Here is a 7,697-nt window from a genome sequence, read left to right on the forward strand (position 1 = left end):
TTGCGGAGCCCTTGTAGGTGAACTGCTGATAAGTGCCATCTCTTCTTTTCCGCTAGACGAAAGATGGCTAATATCACATGGTTGATATAGGGCGATCTCGAGCCTTGTCGGTTCAGACATCTCATTATCACTTCGCTGTCCAAGATCAGCCTGATGTGGGGTGATCTGCGAGGGGTGTGTTTTTTCAACGTCAAAAGGACTGCCATGGCCTCCAAAATATTGATATGAAAGGTCTTGAACAGAGAAGACCTGGTCCCTTGGACTTTCCTTTGATGGGAGTGATCTCCCCATCCTACCGTCGAGGATTCCGTGTGGATGGTCACCGATGGTGGAGTTGGTTGCATGGGTACAGTCCTCGTTAGGTTCTTGGCCTTCGACCATGGCTTGAGAAGTGATCGTAGTAAGGTCGGTATCAGTCTTTTTTTATCTCGTCGAGCGTTTGATGCGTATGTTCTCCAGACTCCTGATGCATCTTTCAGCTGTGCTCTTAGCACTGGGTCTGTTACTGCTGCGAACTGGAGAGCCCAGTACTCTTTCCTGTTGGCGTCTTGTTCAGTAGTCTCTTGATAGACACTGCTATCTCTCTCCTCTTCCCTGGGGGAATGGAGAGGCGGTGTAACTTTAAGTTCCAATGGATTCCCAGCCATTGAAACTCTTGAGCTGGAGAGAGTCGAGACTTCTTGAAATTGATCTTGAATCCCAGATGTTCCAGGAACTGGATCACATTCTTGGATGCTTGCAGACAAGCCGTCCTGGATGCTGCCCACACCAGCCAATCGTCCAGGTACGCTGCTACCTGAACACCTTCTAGGAGTAGTTGTTGAACGACTGCATCTGCAAGTTTCGTGAAGATCCTTGGGGCTATGTTTAGTCCGAAGGGCATGGCTCTGAGGACATAAGTTTTCTTCTGAACCTTGAATCCTAGGTAGGAGGAGAGGGGGCGGCTTACTGTGTACGCCCCTTTTAGTAACAGGGTCCTTATGTGTTGAAGGATTAACATCCTGAACTTGCTGTTCTCGATGAAATTGTTGAGTGGCGACAAGTCCAGAATGACACTGATTTTGTCTGAGTCCTTCTTGGGAACACAAAACGGCCTTCCCTGGAATTTGATGGACTTTGCTCTCCTTATTACCCCGTTTGCTCAAGAGTTATAGGGTGTATTCTTCCAATGAGGGGGTGGTATGTTGGAAGAATTAAGGAAATGATGGTGGAGGCTTGCTCCAGCTCCATCCAAATCCATTCTTGATTAGGCTGTGGGCCCAAGGATCGAAGGTCCAACGATCCTGAAAGTGTTGGAGCCTCCCTCCTACCTGAAGCATCTCATTGCTTCGATTGTACGGAGGATTTACCTCCCTGACCACGTCCTCCCTTACCTCGTGAGGGGTGTCTTGAAGAGCCTTGTCTGGAGCCTCTACCTTTGGGACGAAAGGTAGTGGTTTGCCTCTCAAACGCAGGGTTGAATGCTGGTGACTGGGCAACCAGCTGCTGAGGCACCACTTGGAATGTGGTTTGTAGTTGAGCAACCACTTGGGGCCCCGAGGTCATGGTGACTGTGGGAAGTTGTTGGGCAGGCCGAGAGGGTAGTCTGGGCTTCTTAGTCTTCCTTTTAGGTTGGGGACCCGCATCCGGGGAAGACTTCCGTTTTGATGAGATGCCCCACTTCTGGAGAAGGTTCCTATTCTCCGTGGGAAGAGTTCTTTACTCCATATATTGGAAGATATTAGCTTCCTGGGTTTGTGTTTCACTGTTGCTGCAGCAAACATGAACTCTCTATATGATCTCCTAGCCTTCATAAAGGCGTACAGGTCCTTTACTAAGGTGGCTATGTGCATTTTGGCCATGACCATGTGCATGTCTGTGGTGCTTTTTTGGACTGCACACATCTCCATGCAGTTCTGTAGGGATAGGGATGCCGCAAGTCTCTCCTTTGTCTCTTGCTCCCTATGCAAGAGAAAGTCTGAGAGTTTCGGGAGATTCTCGGTGAACTGTCGTCCTGCAATATCTGCATCCAACTTCCCTACTGAGAAGGTTAGGTGGATTTCTTTCCATTCCTTATCCTCCACTGGCAGGGCTAACGACAGGGGTCTACACTCCTCGAGTGTAAGGCAAGGTTTGCCTTTCTCTACTGCCTTGGGAACAGCTTTAAAAGACTTCGACATAAAGGGGAAGGCTATTGAAGCAGGAGCAAGAAAGGTAGGATGCGTCTTCTCAAGGCGGACACTTTCGAGTTTGTGTAACCCACCTTTAGGCTGCTCGACAAGAGAGCCTGTGCCTTATCGTGGTCGAATACCATGACCTCCTTTGGTTCCGTCTCCTCTTTTGACGCTGGCTCCTGCTTCAGTCGAATGGAGCAGTTTGGGTAAGCATCAAAGCTTGGCCAGAACTGGATGTCGTTTAAGGGGACGGCTCCCATCTTCTCCGATATGTAGAGTTTGCCGTTAGTAATTGGCATAAACTCCGCATACCTCCAGGGATTTGTTTTGAAGCAGGATGGGAGGTCTTGGACTCTGGGTAGCTTGTATGACCCTCAGGAGGCAGTGAGTCGAGCTTCACGGAGTTCTCTCTCGAGTCTCGCTGTCCTTTCTTAGCCTTGCTTGCGAATACTCTCCATTAGGGTCGTAAGATGAGCCAGTGCTTGGTTCATGTTGCCCGATGGAGGGGTAAAAGCAGAAGATGTCGAGGGTAACGGCTCTGGTGCCGGCACAGACACAGACATCATCTTCCGGAGGTAGAGTAGACTCCTCCTCGGGATCATCCTTCAATAGATCCATTTCAGTGTCCGTTAACACTTCAGACATCCTTTCCTCTTGGTGGATGTCCATGCCTTGCAATGCCTCACTGACATCAGTCTCGATGGCAATCTGGACGCAGGGAGGTACGACAGCTTCATTATCCTGTCGTTAGGCAGGTATGGTCCCGGAGACTTCTTCTGGAACCCTCGTACCCATTTGCGCAGCTTTTCCTGTGCTGCATCACTCGACTCCGTTGACTTGGGGTCGTCGAAACCTTCGGTCACCAAGGTCCGGCAGATGTTGCAGTTTTCTTGGTCCCAGTACCGCAGGGTTTCGGTAGTGATGGTGCGGGCATGACACCTGCACACTTTGTGACCACAGAAGTTCCTACTCCTGTAGTTACAGAAGACCACGTCGCACTTCATTTGGGGTTCCTCCTGTAAAGAAAGGAAATTTAAATGAGTATGCGGTTGTTTATCTCGCATGGTAAACAGATATGCAAAATATTAATATTTTAACCATTATAGTTTAGAATAGTAAGCTAGAAGGGAAATAGGAAAGACACATACTTGTGTCTCCTGTCTAGTCAATTGCTGTGACCTCCCCCAATATTAAAGTTATAGATTTTCCTTATCCAGGCAAACTCAAAGAGAAGGGTTCTAACCTCTAGGGATAGAAAAAGTGCATACTAACACTGACCCTTCTTAAGTTCTTTAATATTGTGGGGTAAGTTATTAACCGATTCACTATCAGTGTATTGAAGGAAATCTTTTCTTTCAATATAGGATTGGTCTCAACAATAGACTGTGCAAAGATACCCAAAGTATGTTGGAAAATAACTACTGTATAATATATACTATAGTTTTCTTTCTGCAGTATATACTATACTGGCTACTGTATAATCATATACTGTAGTTCAGCCGGCAAGTTGTCGGCTAGGCTATCACCTGGCGGCACGGTCCGCCCGGCATGTCACTGGCTGGATTGTTCCTGGCGGCAGGGGTCCAGTCGGCATGCCGCCGGATAGGTTAGTACCTGACGGAACCGGTCCAGCCGGCACTGGCTGACAGAGAGAGAGAAAGCATGGAGTGAAGGGCTGTCTTATTCAAGTGTATGTTTACAATAGATAAGGGTGTAAGTACTTGACCTAACTGCCTTCCTCCAGAATGAGGGTTCATATGGAAGCCGAGAATGTATCATTCAAGCTTCCATCCAGCCACAAGACCCGTTGCCGGTTCCTGCTGGTTTCAGGAATGTGGATGGCAGTCCAAGGGAGGACTGAAGAACACTCAGCAGTAGAGGGGTCTCCCACCGGCAGCCGTTACATCCAGCATAACCTTTCCTGGAGCCTTGCGTCCATAAGGGAATGACTGAGTGACCAAACAGCTGCTTATGTAGGAGCACGGCCGGCACCACAATCTACCCGGCGAGCGGTGAGATTGTAGGACAACGGCCACAGGATTGCGTTAGCTAGGCCATCGCTAAAGCACAGAGAGGGGCAGGGAAAAGGGTCCTGTATCAAGTGTAGAAGAAGGCGGCAGGATTGCCGCCACTTCCACACAAGGGTGAAACTTTGTTTCAGTATCGGTGCTATCCTAGGCGGCAGAAGAATATCTATTCTTCAGCCTAGGGTCTGCCGACACAGGACTAGTCTTCTAGACCGCAGGGGAGAAGGTGGCGTCATCATACTACCACTTCAAGTGCTGCCTAGGGAGGCTTAGCCAGCCAGTTTTCTATGCCGACAGCTCTAAGCTGGTGGGGGAGTGAGTAATCGCCCTGCTGCTCGGCCGCCGGCAGAAAGACTGAATACTCTGAGGTTCTGTCGAAAACCCAAGTCGGGATATTCGCCGGCAAGGGTGGGAGACAGAAAACTCTAGCCTAGTCAAGCCAGAGTAAATTACTCTATGGCAAGACCAAGATAGGGTTGTCGCCTATAGCGGCACTCAGAGGGAAGGAGGGATTACCCTTAAATCTCTACAGGAGACGCGTATCGAGTTATATAACTAATTCTAGGAGATATACTATCTCCTGTTGAATTGATAAAACGATAGAGGGTAAACAGGGATAATGTATGAAAGTATACTAAAGTGCATAGGCTAGGTAGCCTAGCGCGGGGCAAAATCTCGGTTATCTAAATCGCCGAAACTCTTAACGTATAAGATCGACATAAGGAAGAGGAAATTTGTATGCATATATATATATATATATATATATATATATATATATATATATATATATATATATATCTTTACTTGCATAATTGTGCCTAAATAGCTTCCATAATTTATTGATGCTATTACAAACAGGAATGTCGTTCTGCTAACTAAATAACACATGTATAACAAACGACAGCGCCCATGGCGCTTCCGGTGACCGCCCAAGCTGTATAACACATTAAATTAAACTAATTTCACTGTGAAGGAGCTAAAAATTATACACTGTAAAGATTAAAAACTTAACTTTCCAGAGGCAAAAGAAGCGGGAGATTGCATGATAATTCCTCACAATAATGATCAAAAGCATTATATAAACAGGGAACACCACCGAGCGCAATCGCTACAGAAATAGGAATGAGCGCTATCTTGGATACTTGTAATAGTACGGGAGGAAGGGTAACCTTGATAAAGTATTCCCTTCTGTTTTTGCCACTCTTCCCCCTTGAAACGAAAACGCTCTTCGGGGTGAAGATTGCTATGTGTTGTATCAAGATATACGTCCCCAGATATTATACGATATCCTTAAGAAAAATTTTAAAGATATTCGCGCCAGGAGTTAGAATTCTGGAGACCTAAAGGTCAATTCTCTGGGAATATAACTGTAACCAAATATCCCTTAGAAAGCTACCTATAGGAACCTTCCATCAGGACGACATGGTTTGAGCCCATAAAAACGGATTTTGATCAAAGTGAAAAATCTATTTTTGGGTGAGAGGGCCATGTCGTCCTGATGGACCCACCCTTTTGCTGACCCCTCCCAAAATTTCTTTATCTGTGGCCATTTCTGCTTAACGGTAAGAAAAGGAATGGCCTCCCGGTAGTAGTAGGGAAGGAGGTCCACCGGGTACCTAGAACGGCACTCCTTTCTTTTGCCACTCTTCCCCCTTACATCGTAGAGTTAAATCGATTCGGGGTGAAGATTGCAATGTGTCGTACCTAGAATATGTCCCCTGATATGCGATATCCTTTATTGGATACTCGCGCCAGGAGTTAGAATCCTGGAGACTTTCGGTTTAATTCTCTGGGAGTATCACTGTAGCAAATATCCCTTAGAAGGCTACCTAAAGGAACCCTTCAATCAGGACGACATGGCCCTCTCACCCAAAAAATAGATCTTTCACTTTGATCAAAATCCATTTTATAGTTTATATATGACATATCTGTTTCGATGTTACTATTTTTAGAATAATTTATTGTATATTTCCTCATCGTTTATTTATTTCCTTATTTCCTCTCCTCACTGGGCTATTTTTCCCTGTTGGAGCCCTTGGGCTTATAGCATCTTACTTTTCCAACTAGGGTTGTAGCTTGGATAGTAATGATAATAATAGCAATAATAATAATCATCATCAGAGATGAATTCAATGCGTGTTTGACCAGACAAAGGACTCAAAAACTCTCTAGCGGTAGTATCTCAATGGGTGGTAGGTGCCCCAGACAACCTACAACCACAGACCAACAATTCAATTCAGTCTACTACCGTAATTATGATGGCATATACTGAGCTAGAAGTATTAAAGAAAATACGGTATGGTATGCAGAACAGAATTACCTTGGAATTGGCTGGAACATATTTTAACACGCTTTAACGGGGAAATTATATCGAACTTTACATAAATAATTAAGTATTTCAGAAAAAGAAACTGGTAATTTCGTTTAACTTTAGCATAAAATTCTACCCGGATCACCGTAAAAATAGATATGTTATATAAATGGGCCCTTAAGGGAAATAAATATTACGAATACGTTGCCAGAAATGACCAATGGTGTAAATCGTTATCTCGTAATTTCCTCATACAATATAACTCTAATTTAACGGAGAGATTGTTAACCAAAAATTAGACGTTTCAAAAAGAAACAGCGTAACATGGAAAGGTAAATATCGAGATAATTGAGCAAGCTTTGACACCAGGTATTCCATGAGGTCTCCAACATTATAAACATTTTAACAAATGTGTGCTATTCTTCACCCTACCCGAATACATTTTAATACCTCATGAAAGAACGAAAACTTTTGAAACATTTACTGTCTTTTCTTTGTTATCTCTGTCCTATTTCCCATTCTTGGGTTTACTCATCTCGTATCACACAATGATTTCAGTAACGGTTTCACAATGTCGGATAATTGAGTATAAGTTAAAAGTTCATCTTGTCAAGATAAGTAAGAAACAGATGGGTCCTACTCAAAAGTACAACTTGGCAACTCCCGTTCATCCCCATGCCGTGGGCAGAGTTGCCAGTTTGGCCTTTTTTCAGGCCAAAAAACCCTCAAATTTGGCCTTTATTAAAAAATTAGTTGGCCGTTAGTAATACGAAAAAGCGGGTCTTAAATACTATATATATGGGCTTTTTTTTTACTAATGGGTTGGCCTTTTAAAGCTTCTATTGACTAGAAGTTGGCCTTTTTTTTTCTCTAGAAAACCTGGCAACCCTAGCCGTGGGGCCATCACCAATGCCGACACCGTCACCGAAGTTTGATTTAAACTGACTTAAAGTTTCACTAGACGTTATCAGAAGAGACTCACCGATGCTATTGGTGGACCCAGACCACGTCGAAATACTTTTCTTCCTAAAACTGTTAAGTTGTAAGAGTGACTTAACCTTGTGAATGCACTGTGACCAAAAAATGAACAGTCGGCCGCAGAGCCGCAGGTTGTTTGTCCATCAGCTGACTTGAACTGTAAACAGTTCTGCACTTTAGTCTTTAGCCAACGTTCCAACAGCGCCACTGCCCAGTGTGCCCAGTGCC

General features: G+C 44.9%; 1 protein-coding gene across 1 annotated transcript in view; it reads right to left on the reverse strand.

Moving 5' to 3' along the window:
- LOC137616069 (uncharacterized) overlaps positions 1-7,697 on the reverse strand; it is a 52,906-nt gene extending 45,209 nt beyond the window's left edge. Inside the window, exon 1 of the mRNA XM_068345747.1 lies at positions 7,474-7,697. The gene's annotated coding sequence lies outside the window, so the exon portion shown is untranslated. The remainder of the gene's footprint in view (positions 1-7,473) is intronic.

This window comes from Palaemon carinicauda, chromosome 2 (genome assembly GCF_036898095.1).
Source record: "Palaemon carinicauda isolate YSFRI2023 chromosome 2, ASM3689809v2, whole genome shotgun sequence".
Taxonomy (NCBI): Eukaryota; Metazoa; Arthropoda; class Malacostraca; order Decapoda; family Palaemonidae; genus Palaemon; species Palaemon carinicauda.